This window comes from Cebus imitator, unplaced genomic scaffold (assembly GCF_001604975.1).
Source record: "Cebus imitator isolate Cc_AM_T3 unplaced genomic scaffold, Cebus_imitator-1.0 Scaffold197, whole genome shotgun sequence".
Lineage (NCBI taxonomy): Eukaryota > Metazoa > Chordata > Mammalia > Primates > Cebidae > Cebus > Cebus imitator.
In genome coordinates, this window is record NW_016107512.1 from 3,759,383 (window position 1) to 3,786,978 (window position 27,596).

Genomic DNA, 27,596 nt, shown 5'->3' on the forward strand with positions numbered 1-27,596 from the left:
TGAAATCAAAATGGATGAAAAGAGCTGTGTGTATAAAACCTACAAACAGCTCACATTGCCTAATAATTAGAGTAGCTATTCATATTGAGAGCTATTCATACTTTTTGTTTTTACATCATTTTCCATAATAATCAGAATGGATTATTTCCACTTCACTGTACGTAGAAACATTAAATAATATTGGTTAGTAAGTGATTGAGTCCACTTTTGGCTTTAAAACATACAAACAGCTATCTCATATGTAAATAGGAAAGACTCCTCTGGTTATATTGTTTAAGTTACTAGGACTTCTATAATTTTGCAATTTTTTTAAATAACACTAGGAGAAAAATATTTCTCAATATAAACAAGATAAGTGAATACAGCACATACGATATACATATACAATTTGAAGAAAATTCTTTTGGAAAAAATTTAAAGGTGTATTACACCTTGGTATAAAAACTAAAACTTACTAGATAAGGACTAATTTGAAAATTTATTACATTATACTTTAATGGGTGTATATATTACACGGCACTGATTTTTAAATAATTGAACAGCTATTAAAATCTTGGTATTATTTCCAAATAGCATCTAACTAGATTTAATCATCAGACATTTCAAGGGAAAAAATTATGTTTCTGTTCTTTAAGGTGTATTTTTAAATTAACACTCATTTTTCAAGGACATTGATTTGAAAGAGCTATTTCACTTCCCATTAGTGCAAGGAAAAAGGATCCCATTTAAACTTTGGAAGGGCACAGAAAAAAATAAACAAATCTGCTGAACATAATTTCCTCTTTATTGCTTCTGAAAAGTTATGAAATCAAATCTATTATTTAATTACACTGGATCAAGAAACAGGAAGAAAAAGACGCATTTAAGTCACAACACTCCTAAAAGAATAAATTACTATACTTCCTCTGGGAAGAAAAGTGTTTTAATATGTGGATGGGTATTGTCCAAACATTTCAAATCTCCTTTGCTGTAGTACGTGTGATAGGCTTTAAACAAAAAATCAACAACAAAATAGCAAAATGTCAAAATAAAAGGAATTTAAAAAAAACTGCTTGGATTGATATATGAGTATTTCTGTACTATTAAAGAATTGAATTTTTGCTCTGAAATCTGTTTCCATAATCTTACTTTAAAAAATACAACTCTGGGTGGGGTGTGGTGGCTCATGCCTGTAATCCCAGCAATTTGAGAGGCCAAGGCAGCTAGATCACTTGAGGTCAGCAGTTTGAGAGCAGCCTGGCCAACATGGTAAAACCTTGTCTTTACTAAAAATATAAAAATTAGTTGGGCGTGGTGGCACATGCCTGTAGTCCTAGCTACTTGGGAGGCTGAGGCACAAGAATCACTTGAACCCAGGAGGCGGAGGTTCCACTGCAGTGAGCCGAGATCACGCCACTGCAATCCAGCCTGGGTGACTGAGTGAGACATTATCTCGAAACAAAACAAAATAAAAACAAAAACACTCTGACCTAATCACAGCCAAAAAATTTTTGATGGATAAATAGGGCTTATTTTTCCCATGCTTGAATAAAATGTACAAGATATTCCAGATTGGGACAACCGTTACATAAATAAGAATAAAGGTTTTCAGCTTTTTAAACTGGCAACAGAATTTTGCAGTTGGTCAGACTGTGTCAGGGGCTTAGGGGATGAACAGTGATCACATAGTAACTGCCCTTATACCATCTGCAGCAGGGTTTGGCAAACTTTTTATATAAAGAGCCAAATAATAAATATCATCAGCTTTTTAGGCCATATGCTGTTTCATCTATTCAACTCTGCTGTTGTAGCATGAAACCAGCCATAAATAATACATAAGTGAATGAGTATGGCTGTGTTCTGACAAAATTCCATATACAAAAATAAGCAAAGGGCCATATTTGGCCCATGGGCTATAGTGTGCTGACCCCTGGTCTACTGTATTGTAGAGAGAATATGAAAACTATATAGTGGGAGGAAAAAATGCTGTACTATAAAGTAAAATGAAACAAGCAGTACTGAACATGAACTCAGACTTTACACAATCTATATTTGTATACGCAGATTAAGAATACTCTCAATAAGAAGTGATTAGTTGCTTGAAAGTTTTGACACAACTGTATGAAGTATTGTTAAGACAGCATTTGGAAATGTTGACAGTTAATTGCAAACTATATACTTGCCAAGTCCTATTTTCTCTTAATGCTTTCACCATTACCAACACAGAACTGATTTTCAAAAACAAAAAAACCCAAAAACGACTTTTGTAAAAGAGAAATTCATACTCTGAACAATACACTAAATATTGTGTTTTTACTGTTCTCATTTTGCTCTCAAATAATACTAATTACCAATAATCCTGCTGAATAACAGAGAAACCCCACAACTTTAACATGTGTAATTAAATATATTGATGATGATGAGGAAATTCAGACTACAAACCCACATTATGTCACAAGCTTTTAACTTTTACTTTTAAACTGAATAATCTCTCTCTCCTTCCCTTGAGAGATTTTTCCCTCCCTTATATATGAAGCCAAGAAATTGGATCCCAAGCTCTCAATGAGCAATTTATTTCTTCCATTTCAAATTTCAGCAAACAAATCTCACCATAGAACTGGTGGCTACTTTCTCTTTTGTCCTAGAGAAGCAAGACTAAAGTGAGCTTTAGTTTTCAATTTGTTTTCATTTATTTTTCAACCATACTTACTGATTGCCTGAGTGCCCACTATACACTAAACACTGTGTTAGGAGCCAGGGTGCCATCATGATAAAAATGCTGCAATATCCCTAGCTTCAAGGGGCTTCCGCTATGGTGGGGAATAAATAAATCAATAAAGGAAAGATTTGCAAGTCATAATAAGTAATATTAAAAACCCAGTTCACCGAAACAGCACTTAAAACAATGGTGTCAAGGAATGCCTTTCTAAGTGGGTGAGCTTTTAGCTGAGAGTTGAAACCTAAAGGATTATAGGGCTCTGGTTATTCAATGGGCATTCACTTGTGGCGAGAGAGTCGTGGTGAGCAGCACACCAGGTAGAGGGAAGAACATGTCCAAAAACCTCTGGACAGCAAATAACTTGGTCTGTATGAGAAACTGTGAGATGACCATGGTAAAACAGAAACAAGAATGAATGAGTGAAGACAAAAAAAGGCAGTCACCAACTGATGCAGGGAAGTGTTGGCTATTTGTTTATAAACCTTCAAAATTAATTAATGGAAAACTTTCCTAATCAGAAAAATTGCTTTTGAAATAGAAATTTCCAGGAGCAGTGGAAAATGCAAAAAGAAAACATGCCTTTATTCTTACCTTTCATTTTCTTTTTCTTTCTTATTTAACATCAAAACATTTCTTCCTCACTAGTCAGTAGCCCTGAACACAGATAAAATTAAGTGACTCCTGCCAACAGGATATTGCAAAGATATCTGTATATTCTCAGGACTCAGTAATTTTTCTGGGTTCCAAACTCCTCATTTCAAATATCAGATAATAATGGCTACTCCTTCTTAGGGTTATGAGATGATTATGGGCTCATCCTACAAGGATATAAAGATACCACGGTATGCAGGCCTACACACAAGAGTAAAACAAGGTGATGAATAAGCGGGCAGCACACCTTCCAGAAGTGTCAACTATATTAGAGAGTAAAGTATAAATGTTATGTTAAAAATATAGATACAGTATAGCATAGAATAAAAAATTTAAATTTAAGAAAGATTTTTAAAATGTCAAACGTTTAAAAAATTCATTCAGTCTATCCCTCCTTATAGTGGTAAATCCATGCCCAGAACATACTATGGCTGCTTACTCTATGTCTGGAATACAGCAGATATTCATATCTGGTGTTATAAGGGAAAATTGCTAGTAGCTAAGTTATATACCTATAACTATTTATTTTTATTAAAAAATTACCCTTTCGGCCGGGCGTGGTGGCTCACGCCTGTAATCCCAGCACTTTGGGAGGCCGAGGCGGGTGGATCACGAGGTCAAGAGATGGAGACCATCCTGGTCAACACGGTGAAACCCCGTCTCTACTAAAACTACAAAAAATTAGCTGGGCATGGTGGTGCGTGCCTGTAATCCCAGCTACTCAGGAGGCTGAGGCAGGAGAATTGCCTGAACCCAGGAGGTGGAGGTTGCGGTGAGCCGAGATAGCGCCATTGCACTCCAGCCCAGGCGACAGACTGCATCTCAAAAAAAAAAAAAAAAAAAATTACCCTTTCTCAACATTTAATTCAAACGATTTTTACAAAAGGGCAGTGTCCACCCTTTCTAAATATTTAAAGCAATACAGCATATATGAAAAAAATAATCTTTTCTGTCTCATTGGTTATTTGAACTATCCCATAAAAAGTATATTTTTCTGGGAGCCTTACATCTTTCACACGCACACGCGCGCGCACACACACACACACACACACGAAAACCAAGGAAGATTACAAAAATAGTAAAAAATCTTTAACTTAATTAATAACTATTTAATTTTGTTCTCCATGAAAATGAAATGACAAATGCACACAAATAGAAATAAATGGCTTTATTAATTTTTTTCAACCTTTATTTCAGTGTCAGGGATATATGTACAGGTTTGTTACATGGGTGAGCTACGTGTCGCTGAGGTTTGTTGTATGAATGATCCGGCCACCCAGATAGTGAGCACAGTACGTGACAATGTTAGTTTTAGCACAGTCGTTTTCCTCCTCAGGCAAAATTCCCACAGGGAGTAATGATGAGACTTACATATAAGTTAAAAATCCCTTCATGACATAAATTCTGAACATTTATTCTATACTTAGACACAATATTAGATGTTATTTAGAATTAGAAATAAAAGAAGAATAAAAAGAGGTGAAAACATGGAAAGTAAAAATGTCCCAGCTTGCCTTCAAGGAGACTATTCTATTGTAAGAGACTATACATATATTAAAGGCTGGAAAATAAAAAAGGAGAGAAATTCACAAACAAATATGATCTGATTATAGCTATACACAATTACTATTTGATAAAATCACATTAATTCAGCTTTCACTAATTTCAAATTTATCCTTGTCGGGGCATGATAGACATTGAAATTCAGCTTTTACTCATTATGAATAAAACTGACTAAATGAACTGAAGCTACAAACAACTCATGGCTTTCAAGGACCCCTTACTGCCTTTCTAAAATGAGAAACTCCGAAATACGTAACATGTTAACAGAATTTATTAATCTCAGGTATGTAGGTCAAGAAAAGGACATTGCTTCCTATACTTTTATTTGTAACAAAGAGGGATGAATTATTTCATTCAAATTAAGCCGATACAGTTCCCTCCCATTCATCTAACCATCTACATGATAATGCTGCCAATAAAATAGTAGTAGTAGAGGCAGTGCAGTGTTCATGTAATGGTAGTGTCCATTCACTGATTTCTTAAAGCTCTGTGCAAATCTCTATTATCATCTCCAACCCCACCCCTAAGCACTGTTCACTGCAGAGCTAAAAGTTCGCTACACAAATCCTGCTTTGTATGCCTTTGAATGCTTTACAAGGTTGGAATAATCTTTCCAATTTTGTCTAGCAAACTCCTATTCAACCTTTGAAACTCTGCTCAAGTTTCATATCCTCAGGGAAACCTTCCTGAATCCCCTGGTTCTCAGAATGTCTATAGCACTAGGGAATAGGTGATAGAACTGTACTGTCAGGGTAGAGCTCCTTTCCTTCCTCCATTACTTACCTGTAAATTATTGAGGTTGGGAATCACATCTTACCCTACTATGCATCCAAGCAGCTATCATTAGAATAGACACTCAATATGTTACTTATTGAATGAATGAATGAATGTGTCAGGCAATATACCAGAAATTTAACTATGGTAAAACAAATAACTTAAAAATTTACTGCTAAGAATAGCTTGAGATGGAATGTAACATGATCAAGGTCTCATGGTTACTAGGTGATGGAATAAGAAATAAATCCAGGCCTGCTTGGTTTCAGGCCAGGTGAACCTATACTTTCAACTCAAAGTGTTATCTTAGATTCTTGGTCTTAGCCGTTGGTTCTTAGGGATCTCTTCCAGTTTGAAAATAGAGCCACTTCTCTCTGGCCAACTGAGAAGGCATTTTTAACCATGCAAACTGGGTTTTCAGTTAAATATAAAATTATTTTAGTGTTGCAAATTGCCAGTGAAGAACGTCTCAAAGCTTTAATCACATAAATAGTTTGACATTTCTAAGGTAGCAGTTTGCAACTTCATATACTGAATTATTTCAAGAAAGGAAAAAAGAGTGACCAACTCCATCTATACCCACTATGCCACTGAAAAGAAACTTCATCATGATGCATGGGAAGAAAGGCATCTGAGAAAATACTTGAGAAATGTCACAAGTAAATTATTAATCCATGCCATAAGACAGACTATAGATACTGTCCTATTATAAACCTTAGAATTTCAAGAAACCTCTGGCAGACCACCCAGAGAATCCTAGAAGACCATCAGTGATCTGTGGGGACCATACTTTGGGAACCACTGTTATAAGCAGTGAAGCTGCTTCCTTCTCAGGAACTTGACCTTTTTGTTGGGAGAACACAGTCATTTAAGCCAAAAACATCAAAGTACCAAGGCCTCTAAATTCTTCTAAAATACTGTTATAACCCGAGTTACCTTGCTTATGGGAGGTAGTCATGCAGTTGTAAATATAGACCTGCTTGTCTATTGTTGGTGTAAAGGAATGCTTGTGATTTTTACACATTAATTTTGTATCTGAGACTGCTAAAATTGCTTATCAGCTTAAGGAATTTTGGGGCTGAGACACTGGGGTTTTCTAAATACAGAATTATGTCATCTGCAAATACAGACAATTTGACTTCCTCTCTTCCTATTTGAATATCCTTTATTTCTTTCTCTTCCCTGATTGCCCTGGCCAGAACTTCCAATATCTTCACATGTGCTTACTGACCACTTACATATATTCTTTTATAAAGTGTCTATGCAAGTTTTTTTAAATCCGTTTATCACTGGATTCTTTGTCACATTATTACTGATTGATAAGGAGTACTACACATATTCTAAAGGCAAATTCTTTCTCAGATATATGTATTACAAATATTTTCTGTCGGTAACCTGCCTTTTCATTTTCTTGACAGTATCTTTCAAAGTGTCAGTTTTTTAATGTTGGTGAAGCTCAGTGTATCACTTTTTTTTAATTGTTCTTCATGATTTCTATGTTCTATCTAAGAAGTCTCTGTCTGAGGTCATGAAAATTTCTCCTACACATTTTTATAGAAGTTTAATAATTTTGGCTATTTTAATATTTGCACACAGCATGATGGGCTGAGACTGTTTTTCCACAGGGATACCCAGTTGCTTCAGTACCATTTGCTATAAATACTAACCTTTCCCAAGAACATTTACACAATACAATTAACACAAAATAACACAAGAAGTTGATACATAAGCATTAAAAGGCAGAGGGAAAAAAAAACCCATAGTTTGGTTTTCCATTATGAAAATTTTCATTGGTGGGGGCAGGAGGAAGGGAGGGAGGCACGATAATCATTTGAACCTATGAATTAAATAGAATAACTAAAATGTCTTTGGTCTCCTCTGCAGTATTCAGTAGAAAATAAGCCATGCCACATATATTTGATATTAATTTTGTTTTAAAGCTTCATGGAAGACCGTTTTCTAATTTTGCATGTTGACGATACATGTCCAATGCGTAGGCATGTTACATTTTTAAAGCTACTTTCTCACATTCCCCAGTGTTCAAATACTTAGAAACTTGATGTTAACTTTATATATTGGCTAATTATTCTCAGAATAATCTAGTAAAGAGTAGAAAGGTGATGACGCAGGAGAGAAGAGTTCTTATAACCTTGTGTGGGTAAGAGGGTATGGAATTTTAAGCACAAATGGAGAGAGGCTGGGGAACAGACAGTTAAGCTACAATCAGGGGAGGGAAGGTATGTCTCTGGGCATATGTACAGGAAAAGAGCAGATGAAGTAGAAACATACAAAAGGCCTGTTATATTTCCTCATAGTTCCTTATAGAGGTAGGAAGCACAACTATAAGCTGAGAACGAGGATGGGAAATAACTTGTTAGAAACTTAAAGAAAAAGGTATAACACATCATCCAGTATACTGGGAGAGTGAAATAAATAGGGACAGTATAAACAACTCATTAAAAAGCTATAAGCCATGTTGTGTTTATCTCTAGCAATATTCAGCTGTATGGGTACAGGTTAAGAGCTGCTAAAGAGAATAATTTAATGAGTGCTGAGTCTCGTCAGGTGAATAAGACAAGTGAAATGAGGCCAAGCGTATTAAGTACATATGCAAGGGAGTAATTATAACTGTTGAGCATAAAATCTAAAATTAAGTGGTGGACAATGGGAGGTGGTGATGAAGAGCAGAACACTCTAAACTGAAGTTACATAGGAGCTGCAGTAACTATAAACAACAAGGTCTAGGGTACAATCATGGCATTAATAGCTGAAATAAATTGGAAGACAGTATCATTGGAGAGAAAATGGAAAACTGAAAGCCCAAGATATTGGAAGGATCATGCATGTGACTACTGATATGATCAAGAATTCTAATAGGAGTATGACAGACAAAAGCCAGAAAATAAAATCTTTTGAGAAATCAGAGGGAATTATCTAGGTATCTGGTGGTATTGTTTGATAGAATGATATATTTACAAGGAGGTGCACAAAAACCTCTTTTGAAAAGAGTTGGTGATAGAAGATTTAGAATATATTTTCTGAAATGGGATAATTAATGGGGTGGGAAGATTATGCCATTAAGTAGTTATGAGTTTTAAAAAAAGCATGTTTAAAATAAGATTGCTATAATTTATTTATGTTGTGATATTCATTCTGCAATTTAAACTAACATTAAAGAAAAGCATGAAACTTTTGTTTATCAGGTGGCAAGAGTTAAGAAAGACTGTTGCAGATACATAGCCATATCAAGTTACATTGAAAGGTTTTCTAGGAATGTGCTGAATACAATTTCCAGATTATGGCATGACTACCTTTCAGTAGCTTTGCAAAAAATCCAATCATACAAAGAGTAGCATTTTGTACTGATTGCATTTCTCAGTGGATGACTGTCAATGTAATTAGACACCTTTGACTCAGACCCTCTCATTTAGCTAAATTTAAAGCAATAGCAAAACAAAACCTCTACATAAATACGGTTTTTAGAAAATGCCCCATTATTACCAACAGACATTACCTTAGTCCTACAGTTGTGAGAAATAAATCCATAGACTATACCTTCCACTAAACTCCTGTACTGGACACTACACCAGAGGCTGGGAATGCAAAGATGACTAACATGCGGTCCTTACCTTAGGTTAGATCATAGTTTAATGGGCAAGACAGACCAGAAAAGGAGAGATGAGTAGAGGAGTATGAAAGAGGATAAGGATGTTCCCGATAGAACAGGCAATGTAGAAAGGGTATGTGTGATGTGAGAGTGAATAAAGCGAGAGAGGAAAAAGGAAGAGGGGGAAATAGAGGAAGAAAGGTAGCTAGGAGGGAGAAGAGAAAGAGAAGCGGGAGGGAGGTAGAGAGAAGGAGGAGAAGGGAGGTAAAGAGGAAGGGAGGAGAGCTAAGAATGATTTCTTGTTTTTGGTTGTTTTGCTTTTTGAGACAGAGTTTTGCTCTGTTGCCCAAGATGGAGTGCAGTGACACAATCACAGCTCACTGCAACCACGAACACCTGGGCTCAAGTGATCCTCCTGCCTAAGCCTCCTTAGGAGCTGGGACTATAGGCATATGCCACAATGCCCAGTTTTTTTTTTTGCTCTTTTTTTTTGAGTGTGTGGTAGAGATGATGGGGTCTTGCAGTGTTGCTCAGGCTGGTCTCCAACTCCTGGCCTGAAGAGATCCTCCTGCCTGTTCTCAAAGGCATTGTTGAAAACAATAGCAATTGGTGGCAAGTAATCAGGAATACCAACTGTGGCTAACAGAAGAGCAACCAAAGATTTAAAATGGAAATATGCAGAAGATACCTGATAGGGTTCAAGACATACTAACCCAAAATATGGCACCTTAGCATTTGAGAAAACAGTATGATGAGGTGCAAGAAACACCAGTCCAAAATATGGCACCCTGAAAATTGAGAAAATAGCAGAAAGGCCACACTCATTTTCCACTCACCTTTCTTCCCTGAAGCAGGCTATAAAACCTAAAAGGGTCACTCTGACTTTCTCCCTCCCTTCTTCCCTGAAGATCCTCAGGTGACAGGTGACCTGGCCTATACCCAGAGAGGAATGAAGGCACCGAAACGCCAAGAAAAATCTGAATAAACAGGCTTTGCTAAGTTCCCTCTAGTTTACATGTCATGTAAAATTTATAGTAAATAAATATGCACAGCTTTCTATTGTTAGTCTGTCTTTTGTTATAGGGGTTTTACTCATGAACCCTGCAATGACTGAGAAATCTTTTAGCAATCTTTTTCCCCTCTGTAAGCTGTAGTATGGAAGGTCTCTCTTACCTTCTCCTACCCTTCTGCCCTGAAGCAGGCCTGAAAAGAACTCTCTGGCCTTTCTCTAAAGTAGGTCTTAAGGCCCTCATGTACCCCATACACAGAGGCAAGGAATGTCGCACAGGGATACAGAGAAGACTCTGAACAAAAAGGCCTTGCTGAAATCCATCCAGTTTATTACTATTAGATCATATCTCTATTTGTCCAATCAGACTTCTGCACAAATGTGCACACTTCATTTAATGTAGCATAAAAAGTTTTTCCCGTTTCTTTAGGTTTTAATTTCTGAAGGCTCCTGTGTCATGTAAAATTTATATGAAATAAATTTGTATACTTTTGTTTTGTTAGCCTATCTTTTAATATGAATGTCTCAGCCATGAATCTTGCGCTAAGTGAGGAAAAGATAAATCTTTTCTCCCATTACATAGCCACCGGGGGCTTTGAAAGATTCCAGTTAATTCCTGGGAATCTGGACAGCTTACACATGTACCAGGTTACATGCATGCTTAGGAAAGACTGGAAAAGACCTCAGCGGTCTACTTATCAATTGTAGACCATGAGATCCTGAACATCCTGAGCAGACTATGAAGAGAAAACACAGGCAGACTTGTAAATGGCCTGACCTTTGAACGTGTGCCCTATATACACATAGATTTCTCAGCAAAGGTGGAATCCTTACGGGTTCATAATGTTTAAAGAAAACTTTTAATCACTGGCTGACCATTAAGCCTTGCTGTGCAGGGATAATCACCAAAAAGCCATGTTTAACCATAATAACAAGAATTAAAATGGACAAATAAAATCCTGAGCAGAGACTTCAGGGGGTATATAAAAAGAAGACAGATTGTATGGAATTAGTAACATCACTATATAAACAAAAATATGAAAAACAACAACCCTAGAGGTGGTGGAGATTCTGAGAGTTGCTAAAATACATTATCTAAAAGTTCCATGCTCGTGGATAGGTAGAATCAATATTGTGAAAATGACGATACTGCCAAAAACAATCTACTAATTCAATGCAATTCCCATCAAAACACCATTATCATTCTTCGCAGAACTAGAAAAAACAATCATAAAATTCATGGAACCAAAAAGAAGCCTGCATAGACAAAGCAAAACTAAGCAAAATGAACAAATCTGGAGGTAACACAGCAACCAACTTCAAATTATACTATTAATTAGTACAAGGCTGTATTCACCAAAACGGTGTGGTACTGGTATAAAAATGGCACACAGACCAATGGAACAGAATAGAGGGCCCAGAAATAAGGCCAAATACAGCCAACTGATCTTTGACAAAACAAACAAGAACATGAAGTAGGGAAAGGACACCCTATTCAACAAATGGTGCTGGGATAATTGGCAAGCCACGTGTAGAAGAATGAAACTGTGTCCTCATCTCTCACCTTATACAAAATCAACTCAAGATGGATTGAAGACGACCTGAAACCAAAAAATTTTAGAAGATAACATTGGAAAAACCCTTTGTGGACACTGGCTTAGGCAAAGACTTCACTACCAAAAATTCAAAAGCAAATGTAACAAAAACAAAGATAAATAGACTTATAAGTTGAAAAGCTTCTGCACAGCAAAAGAAATAATCAGCAGAGTAAACAGACAACCCACAGAATGGGAGAAAATATTCGCAAACTATGCATCCAACAAAGGACTAATATCCAGAATCTACAAGGACATCAAACAAATCAGCAAGAAAAAAAACAAATAATCCCATCAAAAAGTGGGCTAAGAACATGAACAGACAATTCTGAAAAGAAGATACACAAATGTCAACAAACATGAAAAACATGCTCAACATCACTAATGAGCAGGGAAATGCAAATCAGAACCACAATGAGATACTATCTTACTCCTGCTAGAATGGCCAGAATCAAAAAATGAAAAAGTAATAGATGCTGGTGTGGATGTGGTGAAAAGGGAACACTTTTATGGTGCTGGTGGGAATGTAAACTAGTACAACCACCATGGAAAACGGTGTGGAGATTCCTTAAAGAACTAAAAGTAGATCTACCCTTTGATCCAGCAATCCCACTCCCGGGTATCTATCCAGAGGAAAAGAAGTCATTATACGAAAAAGATACTTGCAAATGCATGTTTATAGCAGCACAATTCACAATTGCAAAAACATGAAACTAGTCCAAATGCTCATCAATCAATGAGTGGATAAAGAAAATGTATATGTACATCATGGAATACCACTCAGCCATAAAAACAAACAAAGTAACGGCATTTGCAGCAACCTGGATGGAATTGCGGACCACTATTCTATGTGAAGTAACTCAGGAATGGAAAACTGAACATTGCATGTTTTCACTTACAAGTAGGAGCTAAGCTATGAGGACACAAAGGCATAAGAATGACACAAGGGACTTTGGGGACTGGGGGGGAAGGCCAAGATGGGGGTGAAGGATAAAAGAGTATACATTAGGGAGAGTGTATACTGTGCAGGTGATGAGTATACCAAAATCTCAGAAATCACCACTAAAGAACTTATTCATGTAAGCAAACATTACCTGTTTCCCCAAAAACAATTGAAAAAATTTTTAAAAGTTTCTGTTTTAAACAACAAAATTACTAGATATGCAAAGAAAGAGAAAAAACTATAGCCCACACACAGGAAAAAAGGCAATCAATAAAACATGTCTCAGAGAGGGCTCAGATGTTGGACTTAGGAGACAAAGACTTTAAATAAGGTATTATAAACACAGAATTGAAAGATGTATTTGAGTGTATTTCATAAAGACCTAAAACAAATACAATCATCTTTCTAAAACCTGAAGAATATAATAATAATATGAGATATACCTTAGGTAAACATAGAAGTTCACCCTAAAAATAATAGGTATTGTTATTTAAATTGTTTAAATGATTTCTTTTGATAATCATTTTGCTCTTCTTATTATGGACCCAATCTTTCATTAATTCTTCCTAGAGAGAAATCAGGTAATGGTACCATATTTTATAATTTGAAGATAAAGTTTATATTAGTCTTTCATCTACTTTATAGACATATGAAGTACATTAAATTAAATAAAGCAAGGTTTCTAGCAATGTTCACTTAGAAAAATCAAGACTCTTTTCTTAAAAAAGAATCGGAACATAGAAGGTATTGTGATGACATAAAAACTAATCTAAATAGAGCCTGACAAAGAGAAATGCTGAATTAAGCTTTAGACTTCTACCTTGGGGAGGACAGAGTGACAGGATGACAGTATTTATTTTGCTGCTCAGTGTAACCCACAGTTTTTCAGTAGTCATGTGTCTCTTATTTGGGAAAAACAAAGAATGCTTGGCAAAATGATAACCAAATATTTTGCAGGGCCTGGAGTATAAAGTTTAATTAGTGGGTCTGTGAACAGAGCAGTTACTCTGAAAACTTGGATTTGTGAAAGGCTACCATTCCTGCAGACGAACTGCTGGGAAAGCCACAGTGTGTTGGGGGGAAATGTCTCTTTAATCAGTAGGATCAAAATCAAGAAAAAAAGAAAAACGTAGGACAAAGAACTGCTTACATAAACACAGTAAATGCAGTTCCAGAGAGAAGGGACATATCAATGTGACAGTTACTACCTGTAAATGTTGGCAATTTTAGTTATGCACATGAAACAATGCCAATTAGAGTGATATAAGTTAGTTATCTAAGTTAAAAGTATCTCTTTAGACACACGAATGTGAGAAAATTATGGGCTGCTTATTTTTTTAACTTTAATGTGCATTAGTGGATTATTTTGATAGAAAATAGATTCCATTTTAAACTCCTTATTATTGGAAAGAGTAAGATAAGACATGAAGCAAGATGAAACTAAAATAATCCATGTGTGATCAGAGCCTCCAAACCTAAAACAAACCCTCACACCAGACTATTAGTCTTAGAAATTATGCATATTTTTGGCAGTTTAGCAATTGATTACTTACACTTAAGGTTTTGTACCTTAGTTTCCTCATCTGGAAAATGGAAACACTAATAACCATAATTAATATTCACTTTATATATTCACTTTATGAACTCCTACTTATTCATTCAACAAATATATACTGAACGCCTTCTATATTCTTAGGAATATGCTATGCATACAATTAGAATAATGGATCCTATATACTCTGTATAGTATCTGGCATAAAGTACTGTTATATTATACCGAGTGACTTTCAGTTTGGGGATATACCCTAGAGAGGCCCTATCAGAAGTACTTGTGGGGCTCTTTTAAACCTTACTGGTTTTCTTTTAAGATTCTAACCCTTCCTACTAAAAAGAAGGTTCAGCTATTGTTGAGACACACTGTACTATAGCATAACTTCAGCTCCCTTTACAGATTCATTATTCCTTCCCCTGCCCCCATGATTTTTAGCTCTAGCCAAATCACTGTTCATTATCTACTAGTATATGAAGTTGCTCTTATGAACACCCATCTGCTCCTTTCGGCTTTGAATGTTTGCCCTCTCCACTTATCCATCTTTCCATGTGAAATCTTATTTATCCAGCAAGACCCACCCAAAATTACAAGTGCTTTCTAAGCCTGTTTTGATGCTTCAAGTAGTTCTGATTGGTCTCTTGGTTGACTATCTAAGCACTTTGTACCTTTTTCATTATGACAGTTGTATTTATGACATAGGTGTGAGACAGGAAGCATCAGGAAGGCAGGATCTGAGTCTCATTAATCTTCACTTTCCTTTCCTTCATAGTATTTTCTACATAGCATAGAATCAAGTTTTGGTATATAGCACTGGAATACACCCTATTCAAAAATTAGGGATTGTTCGCTAAAGAACATCAATGCAAGAATCCTCAATAAAGTACTGGCAAACCAAATCCAGCAGCACATCAACAAGCTTATCCACCACAATCAAGTCAGCTTCATCCTTGGGATACAAGGATGGCTCAACAGACACAAAACAATAAATGTAATTCATCACATAAAGAGAACTAAAGACAAAAACCACATGATTATTTCAATAGATGTAGAAAAGGCCTTTGATAAAATTCAACATCCTTTCATGTTAAAAAGCTCGATAAACTAGGTATTTAAGGAATATATCTCAAAATAATAAGAGCCATGTATAACAGACCCACAGCCAATATCATACAGAATGAGCAAAACCTGGAAGCATTCCCCTAAAAACCAGCACAAGACAAGGATGCCCTCTCTCACCACTCCTATTCAACATTGTATTGGAAGTTCTGGTCAGGACAATCAGGCAAGAGAAAGAAATAAAGCATATTCAAACAGGGAGAGAGGAAGTCAAATGATCTTTGCAGATGACATAATCCTGTATCTAAAAAACCCCAGCATCTCACTCCAAAGGTTCTTAAACTGATAAGCAACTTCAGCAAAGTCTCAGGTTATAAAATCAATGTGCAAAAATTGCTAGTATTCCTATATACCAACAAAAGGCAAGCAGAGAGCTGAATCATACATGAACTCCCATTCACTGCCACAAAAAGAATAAAATACCTAGGAATACATCTAACAAGGGAAGTGAAGGATCTCTTCGAGGAGAACTATCAACCACTGTTCAAGGAAATTAAAGAGGACACAAACAAATGGAAAAACACTCCATGCTCATAGATAGGAAGAATCAATATCATGGAAATGGCCATACTGCCCAAAGTAATTTATATATTCAATGCTATTCCCATTAAACTACCATTGACATTCTTCACAAAATTAGAAAAAAACTATTTTAAAATTTATATGAAGCCAAAAAAGAGTCCGTATAGCCAAGACAATCCTAAGGGAAAAAAAAATAAAAGCTAGAAGCATCATGCTACCTGACTTCAAACTACACTACAAGGATACAGTAACCAAATCAGCATGGTCCTGGTACAAAAATGGACGCATAGACCAATGGAACAGAATACAGATCTCAGAAATAAGACCACACACCTACAACCATCTGATCTTTGACAAACCTGACAAAAACAACAATGGGGAAAAGATTCTCTATTTAATAACTGGTGCTGGGAGAACTGGCTAGCCATATGCAGAAAACGGAGAAACTGGACCCCTTCCTTACACCTTATACAAACACTAATTCAATATGGATTAAAGACTTAACCTTAAAACCCAAAACTATAGAAACCCTACAAGAAAATCTAAACAATAGTATTCAGGACCTAGGCAAGGGCAAAGATTTCATGACAAAACCAGCAAAAGCAGTTTCAACAGAAGCCAAAATTGACAAATGGGATCTAATTAAACTAAAGATTATCAGAGTGAACAGACAACCTACAGAATGGGAGAAAATTTTGCGATCTATCCATCTCCAGAGTCTTCAAGGAACTTGAACAAATTTACAAGAAAAAAATGAACAATCCCGTTAAAAAGTGTGCAAAGGACATGAGCAGACACTTCTCGAAAGAAGACATTCATGTGGCCAACAAACATATAAAAAGGATCAACACTGATCATTAGAGAAACGCAAATCGAGACCACAATGAGATACCACCTCATGCAAGTCAGAATGGCGATTATTAAAAAGTCAAGAAACAACAGATGCTGGCGAGGTTGTGGAGAAATAGGAATGCTTTTACACTGTTAGAGTGAAAGTAAATTAGTTTTTTCAAGGACAGTGGAAGACAGTGTAGCAATTCCTCAGAGATCAAGCAGCAGAACACCATCTGACCCAACAATTCCATTACTGGGTATATTCCCAAAGGAATATAAATCATTGTATTATAAAGATACATGCAAGTGTATGTTCACTGCAGCACTACTCACAATAGCAAAGATGTGGAATCAACCCAAATGCCCACCAATTATAGACTGGATAAAGAAAATGTGGTATCAATCCATATGCCCATCAATTATGGACTGGATATACACCATTGAATAATATGCTGCCATAAAAAGGAATGAGATCGTATCTTTTACAGGGACACAGATGGAGCCGAAAGCCGTTTTCCTCGGCCAACTAAAGCAGGAAGAGAAAACCAAAAACTGCAAGTTCTGACTTACAAGTGGGAGCTGAACAACAAGAACACACAGATACATAGTGGGGAACAACACACAATGGGGCCTTTTGGAGGAAGGAGGGGGAGGGAGAGCATCAGAAAGAACAGCTAATGGAGGCAGGGCTTAATATCTAGGTGATGGGTTGATCTGTGCAGCAAACCACAATGGCACATGTTTACCTATGTAACAAACCTGTACATCTAGCACAGGTACACCAGAACTTAAAATTAAAGTTGAAGAAAAAAAAAAGAAACAACAAAAGGAATTAGAGATTGTTTACGCTTTTAAAAACAATTTCCTGCAATGCAAGTCATTATTTTTATTATAAGCTTTTGCATTATATGTATAGTTCTAAAATCCATTATATGATCATATACATCAATATCAGACTAATATTTTGTGTGATACTTATGAATAAAATAATTTTAGTCATGAAATTTTTGAAATTGTTCTAAGCTGTACATTCAGAGTTACAGTCCAAAATCAACTGTGGTACAGCCAGCTTTTTATCTATGAGGTGTTATTTTCTTTGGCAAAGACTCAAATTCTAATTGAAAGGGATTCAATTGGGTGATAATGTGTTACATGAACGCTTACACACTAAAACACACATTACTAAAATTAGAATGTATTTAATATCCAAATTTTCTTGATATTATACATTATCAAGAATCAATTCACTTTTAAACACAAAGTAAACAAATTTTTATAAGAATATACACCTTATCTAGTATTTACACTGGTGTCTGATATGGCAAAGGATATAGATGCCTCTTTTAGGTGAATTATTTCAGTCCAGTCCATGATGAAGTTGTTGTAACACTTTTGGGAAAAGTTAATACATACATCTTAGAAAGTAATTTACAAAGTAACACAAGTAACATTTGCAAATAGTTGAAATAAAAATTGTAAATGTATATTGTAAACAAATTCTAGTTTTCAAGACATAAATCCAGAGCATGATAAATATCATAAAATTACAATTCTGACACTAGCAGATATTATACTCAAGACACATTAAATGCATCATCAAAGCAGATCAACCTTCTAAAGAGTATACTGTATAGCTTCCACCTGTGATTAATGCTTAGAGCACAACAGAGAATCAGTAAGTACCATATCAAACATGTCAGGGTAAAACACTGAATTAGAAGGTGAAGGATAAAGAGGATTATCTGTGGCCCTGTAACCAAGAAAATTATAAAGGTAGTAAAACAAATTGTAAATACCACAATAGCAGATTGTAAATACCACAATAGCAGTATAAGCCAATTGTATTAGAGGAACCAAAAACTTCATGCAAAAGGTGTTAAAGAACATTCTAGGACTCTGAGCAGGGAGGAGTGACATGATAAAAGCTGTGTTTAGGTTCAATAGTATGTGTTAGATGGGGAGGAGACAAGAGAACTAACACTGAAATCTGGATATCATCACCTGGTCTAATTTTATAGTTGTAAGAAGAGAGTAAGGAAAAAGGATGGATCTGTGGTCCTAATATTATTTAGATTTATAGGCCCCTATAAATTGGCATGGCATATTTGGCTTGGTTTTTAAAAGTGTTTGGGGGAAAAAAATGTAAGTACGATCCGTGTAAGTATGTGTAAACTAATGGAAGGATACAGTACACTCATAGTCACCTTCTTAAATTCCTAGAAAGTTCCTGTGAAGAGTTTTAAAAGATTAACTGCCTCAGCATTATACTAAAAATAATCTGAAATATGTGAGTAGAGGGAGAGGAAACCACCAAAAAATCCGTAGTTTAACTTGACAAAATTATATTTTGCAGAGAACTCTTACTTATTTTTAAAAGTAGTCACTGAATGTGTTCTATTTTTTCAAAAGTATTTGAATGGTAATATTTAATTTTCTGCAGGTCTCAGATAACTTCCATGACACAAAGAAAAAAACAGATTAACTCCATTCTACTGTTTCAAATATGCCTAGAGAGGAGCCTGCCAATAGTTGCTGGTAGCAGCATTTCTAACTGCCAGAAGAGGAAAACATCTTTGCTCACTTCAGCAAAGGTGTGCAACAAAGTGGCCACATTTGGCAGAGCCATCAGATCAATGTCCGGTATGAATACATCATGCTCATTCCCAAGGAGGACTTCTATCAGAGTCTGCTTTGAAGCTACCCAAGCATAGAAGAAAATCTGCACATTTTCATAGGCTATGAATCCAATGATATATCATCATTTACTTCACATAATCTGGAAACTTAAGGGGGAAAGGATCATTGTTATCCCATAAACCCATTTTATACCCCCCAAAAATATGTTGATTGAAGTTATAACACATTGAAATTTATGAGAATATGAGTTTTCAAATCAACAGAAGACTTCTGATCTTTCAAGACCACCCAAAGCCAACATGGAAACCACAGGATCCAACCTAATCTTATTTGGGATTCAGAGGTATATACTTTCGTGGTTGATGACGTCACATGCATGGACAACAGCTAGTAAAACAAAATGCTTTGGCCGGGCATGGTGGCTCATGCTTGTAATCCCAGCACTTTGGGAGGCTGACGAAGGTGGATCACCTGAGGTCAGGAGTTCAAGACCAGTCTGCCCAACATGGTGAAACCCCAACTCTACTAAAAATACAAAAAATTAGTCAGGCATGGTGGCATGCTTCTGTAATCCCAGCTACTTGAGAGGCTGAAGTGAGAGAATCGCTTCAACCTGGGAAGCGGAGGTTGCAATGAGCCAAGATCATGCCACTGCACTCCAGCCTGGGTGACAAGAGCAAAACTCCATCAGAGGAGAGGAGGGGAGGGGAGGGGAAGAGGGGAGGGGAGGGGAGGAGGGGAGGAACAAAGCAGATGTATAAGCAACAAATGCTCGAACCACAACACAAATTCCCTATTCTTTGAAAGTCTTTTCCTGCCATTTACTCATAATTAATCAGCATGGTTGCTATACTCTTAAAATAAATATGATAAATAAATGATAAAAGGTAATAAAACCAATACAGAAAAAGATGTTTTTCAATATTTTCTCTGTTTACCTTGTTGGAGAATGTAAAATGAAGAAAAATGGACATATTAATAGAAATATGTATCTTCATTTCAGGCAAGTTTCTGTTTGGCAAGAGTTTCAAGTTTATGAGGATATATGAACAATGAAAACATGGTTAACAGACATTTGGGAAACCTAAATTTTTATTCATCCCATAGGACAGTGAACCAAGGATTCCCTAGACCCACATCAAGAAAATCTAAATTACATTTTTAAATTGTTAGAAACATTTAAAAAAAACTGCAAAAGTTACACGGGGAACCTACTTAACCAAACACAATAAACTATTATTTCCCAGTCTTTGTTTTTGCCCCACGATATCTATTGAAGATCACTGACCTGCAATCTTAGTCCTTATTATGCTTGAAGCCAAAGTCAAGGAGAAAGAGCCAGCAGATAGAAAACGGTAAAAGTGAACCAGTTGTCTTAGCCTGATATCCGATACAGAGGATAGGTAAGATATTACATGTTCACATGTCACCCAAGACACAGCTTTTCCAGAACCCTGAGCCATGTACATTGTGACTGGGGATCTGTCCTGGTTATTAGGGTGCAGTCCTGTTTTCTTTTGGGACTAGAGTCCTACTGAGAACACTGATCTGTCCAAACTGAGTCCTGATGAGCCATCTTAAGTCTTTATTAGATTATTCTCCCTGGAGAGGGAGACATTGACTTTCTATCAATTGCTTACTAAAGACCTACTTCAGCTCATTCAGACATCCATCCTTCAATGTGATAGAGATCCCTGATGCCCAGACCTACCAAAGACATGCAAGGATGCTGGTATTCCCTGGAGTAGACCCTAATTCAAAGGTCCTTGAGAGCCAGCTCTTTAAGGAGGGGTACTCTCCGATGATTTCCCCAACTGACCTGGCATGCTAATAATCTCTCTACGGTGCCCTGCCATTGAGTTCCTAGGAGGAAAAGTTTGGGTGAGTATGACAATATGCTTTAATACATATGACATTCCTACTATGTCCTGTGTCAAGTGATTTCCACCAATTTTCTTATTTAATGATTACAGCAATGCTATGAAGTCAGAACTAATATTATCTCCGCTTTATAATCAAGAGACTCAGGCTTAGAAATGATATTGGATTTCCTCCAAAGCTAACTAGCAGTTGGACTCCTAAAACAATGCTTTTAAAGAAATTATGCAATATATGTCTACTATTTAATCAAGCCTCTTACACCACCAAGTGTAAAATCACCATTATTTTGGTAGGTTAAGAAAAAAATACACAATGAAAATTAAACTGATAAAATGTTTTCTTATCAGTGCCACTCAAAATGCGGGCTGTGACCAGTGCTAGACCATAAACTGCTATCAGTCTACAAGATCAGATCAGAAAATAAGAGTGTTTAGAAACTTTTGTAGCATTTTAATATAGCAGTGAAAATTTCAAATATATTTTATAAAAATGGTGAAGGTAAAAAACAAAAACCTTTGCTTCGGACAGTCTAAGAAGCACTGACTTACAATTTTTTATTCTCATTTTTAAAGTTCTTTTGACTTTAAGGCACAGATTATCATTATAGATCATACTTGGGCATTATTGTTTCACTTCAGCATAAAAGAGGAGGAAAACCGCGGTAAAAAAAAGATTGGTTAAGGTATTCATAAAATGTTTTCACATTCAGAATCTCTCGATGCAGAAGCGTTGATACCCATGTTCCTCTGTGCTACCAAGGCTGCTCCACAATCTAGGATTAAAAACTCCTGGGTTATAATCTGAGGCACTGACATCTTCTTCAAACTTGGATGCTGGCCCTCTCTCTATCTTAGCAGATCTCAGGCAATAACAGCTATGTCACTACACATCCAAACATCAGAAAGTTAAACGGTTTTTTCTTTTTTAAAGCATACCTTAGAAGCCATGAAACAACAGTATCATTTACTGGCCTGTCATTTCTAAGATTTATTGATATTCTGCTGTTTATTTGCCTAAATATAAATTTGAAAGGAATGACTTTCTCCCTTAAAGTCTATTTGTCATCTGTTATCTATATTTACTGACAAGATTCTGATTGATGCTTTGGCAGATAATCTTCATTATCTACACTGAAGGTATGTAGGTATTCCATGAGCAGTGTCACGCTTAAACACATCAAATGAAGGCATTCTAGAAGCTCAATTCTCTCCATCTTCTAACAGCTTGAGAATTCATTAATCAAAGTGCCCTGGTATATACATATACCTTGTTAATTAATTAGACACTGCCAAAATATAGAGAATAAAATTTACTCATGGATTTGTTATAAAAGCAATAAACGTTTATCATGGAAAGCTCAGAAAACACACAAAAAAAGATTAATAAAAATAAAAATCACATATAATTCAAAACTCAAATCCATAAATGGGTCTTCTTGTTTATAAGTCAATTTATGGTGGACTGATAAAATATATTTAATGTGGAAAAAACACAAATCCATCTCCTTTGATGGGATGTATCCCAAAATGAACACAGATGCCTAGGAAATTTGATATGGAAGAGCCACTAATTTAAACTACTATACCTAATACCTTGATTTATACTACATACCAAATACTTTAACATGTTAGGGCCATCATGTTCTAAAACCTCAGCTAGTTTCAGAAAATACTTAAGACCTTATGACTTGTTTTGTGAGATTCTGAAGTTCATGTCTTTACTATCAGCTATGAGAAGGGCAGGAAAAAGGAGCTATATAAAGTGAGAATAGGAGGAGGAATACAGGATAGAAGTTAGATGCTGATTCTACAGCTACTTCATAGTGACAGAATTAATTGATCCTTGAGTATTTGTATGGAAAAGGACAGAAAATTGCAATGTGTGTTGACACCAACTTGTTGAAATGCTACAAAAGACATAGCTCAGTGGTTCACTAATGGTTAAAGCTTGATGGTTAACCAACGATTCAGAAAGGCACCTAACGATAAAAGCAACTGAAATCAAAGGAGAAAAGAGAATAAAACTGTTAACTCTACACATAATTGCAGTCACAGAGTCCTTTATTTATGCCCAAAAATGTTGCTGAAACATGGGTAACAAATAGTACTGAAACAGCTAAATGGAAAAACATAAGCTCCAATATCTATCTCATTCCATACATTTTTTAAAAAATTCAGTATGGACCATACAATTAGGCACAAAATCTATAACCATATAGATTAAAATAGATACCATATAAGCATAAAGAAATCTAACAAAAAGCCTTCTTGACTTTGGATATGCAAAGATTTCTTGGACAAAACATAGGAGTATCAATAAAAAGGAACAAAAAGTGTGAACAGATACACCACAAAGTGAGATATATGAATAGCAATAAGCAAGCTGAAAGGTGCTCAATTATCATTCATCTTTAGGGAAATATAAATGAAAATCACAATAAAATAATACTGCACACCCAGTAGAACACATAAAATAAAAAAGACCAACAAAATCAAGGAAAGCTAGAGACAAAATGGTATACTCTATGTAACTGCACTTACATGACATCAACAAACAGACATGTTAAACTATGGTAATAGAAACCACTGGAGGAAGTAAGAAAGTTATGACTGGAAAGGAGAACTTTCTAAAATACAGGAAATATTATTCCTTGCTTTTGGGGTGCTGGTTACATGGTGGTGTAGAACTGTAAAAACTCCCTGAGTGCTTTTTCTGTTAATCTTATGTATATAGATATGTATATTTACATATATTACACATACAAACACAGAGTTTAAGTGTTAAATACAACTGTCTTCTTTGAACAATAATTTAATAAACATACATATACTGTCTACTATGTGCTTCATGCTACAAATTATTTTTGTGTTAAAAATGAACGTCTTAAATTTATTTACGTATTCTAACACAAAGACTATGATTGAAGTAAAACATTCTTTAAATCTCTCTCATAAGGAATGATAACTTGTCAATTCTCAGAGCCTAACATGATTCAGTGCCTTTTCAGCAAATAATATATTCCATATCTTTAAAAAAAGGAATATGCCACTATTAGCAGAAATGAAAACTATAATTGTAATATTTCAAAAATTAGTTTGCCATCAGTTACTTTCCACTTATGTGCTCGTACATTTTAAAATACTTTCCTAAAGCTGGACAGTTAACCAAGGCCTGAGAAAAGCACCTTTACAACAGTGGCCCTAATACCAGATATGGTCATACTTGACATTACACTATAGTTGAACTACCACAAATGTCCTTGGCTTCTCTGACTTGTAGTCAGACGGTATTTGTGAGCAATACTTAGGTTTCTCCAGGCTAGAACATTTCCAACACAACAGTGTTAATCATTTACGAAACAACCACTGAATACCAAAATATTTCCTTGGGAGAGAGATGCTTACTGTCTCCTGCTTGGATTGTTCTGCCTGAGTCATTACATTATCTGGTACATTTTCTCGTCAGAAATTCCATTTCATGATAGCAAATCCTCAATAATGTTGTTACAGATCTTTCACAACTATGTGTTGTTAGAAATTCAAGTGCTTTGTGATTTCAAAATCGCTATTTATATAACGACTGCAAGTTCCAGGAAGAAGAAACTATTATTATTTAAAAAACACAATATACCGATAGAATGCAAAGCACTGCCCAGGATTAATTTTTTATTCTTCCAAGTTCCATAGTTGTTCTAAATACAATTAAGTGAAAGAAAAAAAGTCTTCTTGATTTAAAATTCTGAGTCATTTCTTATCATAAATAATAATGATCTAAAATTACTATGCTTCTGTGTACCTAGGATTATAATAAATGCCATGTGTCAGAGGGGGTATTACTAGGGTAATTTTCAATATCTATATAATTAGTTCAAATAATATATTTAATGGCCTGTTACATGTTTAGCTGGCAAGTTTCTACATTTATTAAACTCATAATATTAAATTAGAAAATTATATTTTGACCTACCTACTGTTTTTATTTTGACTGCATCCCAAATATATTAATAGTGGCATATATGTTTAATAAATGAGCCATTATTTCTCCAAGGTGTATAACCACATACACAGTGATGTCAATTGGGTTAAATGTGCCTGCCAAACAGGGAAACATTTAAGTTGTGTTAACTATAGAATCAGGATTACAATAATTTTAATGAAAGGTTTACTTTTTTAGAAAACTTCAGACATAGAATCATGTGAATGGTAATGTAATGCTGACTGTATAAAATATGAACTACGCAAAGGTTTTACAGCTGGTTTTGATCAGCTTCCTTTGTTTAACATTAAAAGTTAACTTCCAGAAGACACATACAAGCTCTACATCCTACAGGTAATGATTACCAGATGGAGATGTTCTTCCTGTTATGGATTCTCTGATACAAACAGGCTCTTCTAAACTTCGGCCAGCTAAGTCAGACGTTTTCACTCAAAAATGTTTTTGTACTTGTAAAGTAGAGTGATATAAGGTTATACTCAGCATATATGGTCAAATGTTTTTAATAATAAAATTGACACCTTTAATCATTAGCCTCCTTTGCCTGTCAAAATGATTAAATTGCAGCCTGCTGAGTAACATTAATGATTTCTTACAATCTGCTCGGAAGAAAATCCAACCTATTGTCAAGCCCTGGCAGTCTAGATGCCCCGTTTCCTAGCAGGGCCCCCCAGAAATGGCCTCCTTGCCCCAAATTATTCCATGTACAATACTGGGTTATCAGTTAAAAACACCAGCTGAAACTAAGCTCAAGACTTTCAATTGCTCTTAATTTCTACTGAATATGGTCTGGTAGCTTTTTAATCTCCCTTTGTTCCTTTTCATGTATGCTATATTCCCCTCAAAATGATCTATTCACTTTTCTTGACTTGTTATCCTACCTGTACTTCCCACTGTCTCAACCCTTTTTCTAATCTCTATGTGGTCAGGTATCATCACTTACAATACCAGCATAAAAATGATTTCCCCCATGAAGCTGCATTACAGCCTGGGTAACACAGTGAGACTCCATCCCAAAAAAATAAACAAGTAAAATAAATAAAAGTAAATAACCAGACACATACAAGATACCAAGACTGAGCCATGAAGAAATCCAAAACCTGAACAGACCAATAAGAAGTAATGAGAGGGAATTCAGGATCCTATCAGATAAAATTAACACAGAGAACGAAACACTTAAAAAGAATCAAGCAGAAATTCTGGAGCTCAAAAATGCAAATGACACACAAAAAAATACATCAGAGTCTCTTAACAGCAGAACCAATCAAGTAGAAGAAAGAATTAGTGAGTTCAATGAAGACAGGCTATTTGAAAATACACAATCAGAGGAGACATAAAAAAAAATGAAGCATGTCTACAAGATCTAGAAAACAGCCTCAAAGGACAAATCTAAGATTTACTGGCCTTCAATAGGAGGGAGAGTGACAGTTTGGGGTAGAAAAATTATTCTAAGGGATAATAACAGAAAACTTCTCAAACACAGAAAAAGATATCAATATTCAAGTACAAAGTTATAGAACACCAATCAGATGTAACTGGAAGAAAACTACCTCAAGGTATTTAATAATAAAACTCCAAAAAGTCAAGAATAAAGAAACTCCTTCCATCAGTGTAACAGAAAAAACAACACATAAAGGAGCCCGAATACATTTGGCAGGAGACTTCTCAGTGTAAACCCTATAGACTAGGAAAAAAATAGCATGATATATCTGTAGCCCTGTAGAAAAAAAAAAAAGGTTTATCTTAGAATAATATATCCAGCAAAAATATCCTTCAAACATGAAGCAGAAATAAAGAGTTTCTCAGACAAACAAAAGCTAAGAGATTTCATCAACAGCAGACCTGTCCTACAAGAAATGATAGGCCGGGCATGGTGGCTCACATCTGTTAATCCTAGCACTTTGGGAGGTCAAAGTAGGTGGATCATTCCAAGTCAGGAGTTTGTGACAAGCCTGACCAACATGATGAAACCCTGTCGTTACTAAAAATACAAAAAAAAATTAGGCAGGTGTGGTGGCAGGCGCCTGTAATCCCAGCTACTCCGGAGCCTGAGGTGGGATAATTGCTTGAACTCTGGAGGACGAGGTTGTGGTGAGGTGAGATAGTGCCACTGCACTCCAGCGTGAGTGACAGAGGGAGACTCTGTCTTTTAAAAAAAAAATGATATGATAAAGAGATTTTTTCAATCTCAAAGAAAATAATATTAATGAACAATAAGAAA

The 27,596-nt window shown here is 35.7% G+C and overlaps 1 protein-coding gene and 1 pseudogene across 3 annotated transcripts in view; both read right to left on the minus strand.

The window, feature by feature from the left end:
* The window catches only part of SUPT3H (SPT3 homolog, SAGA and STAGA complex component), a 336,984-nt gene that overhangs the window by 210,462 nt on the left and 98,926 nt on the right, over positions 1-27,596 (minus strand). The gene's annotated exons all lie outside the window — the stretch shown is intronic.
* Positions 1-27,596, minus strand: part of LOC108317056 — a 170,250-nt pseudogene that overhangs the window by 855 nt on the left and 141,799 nt on the right.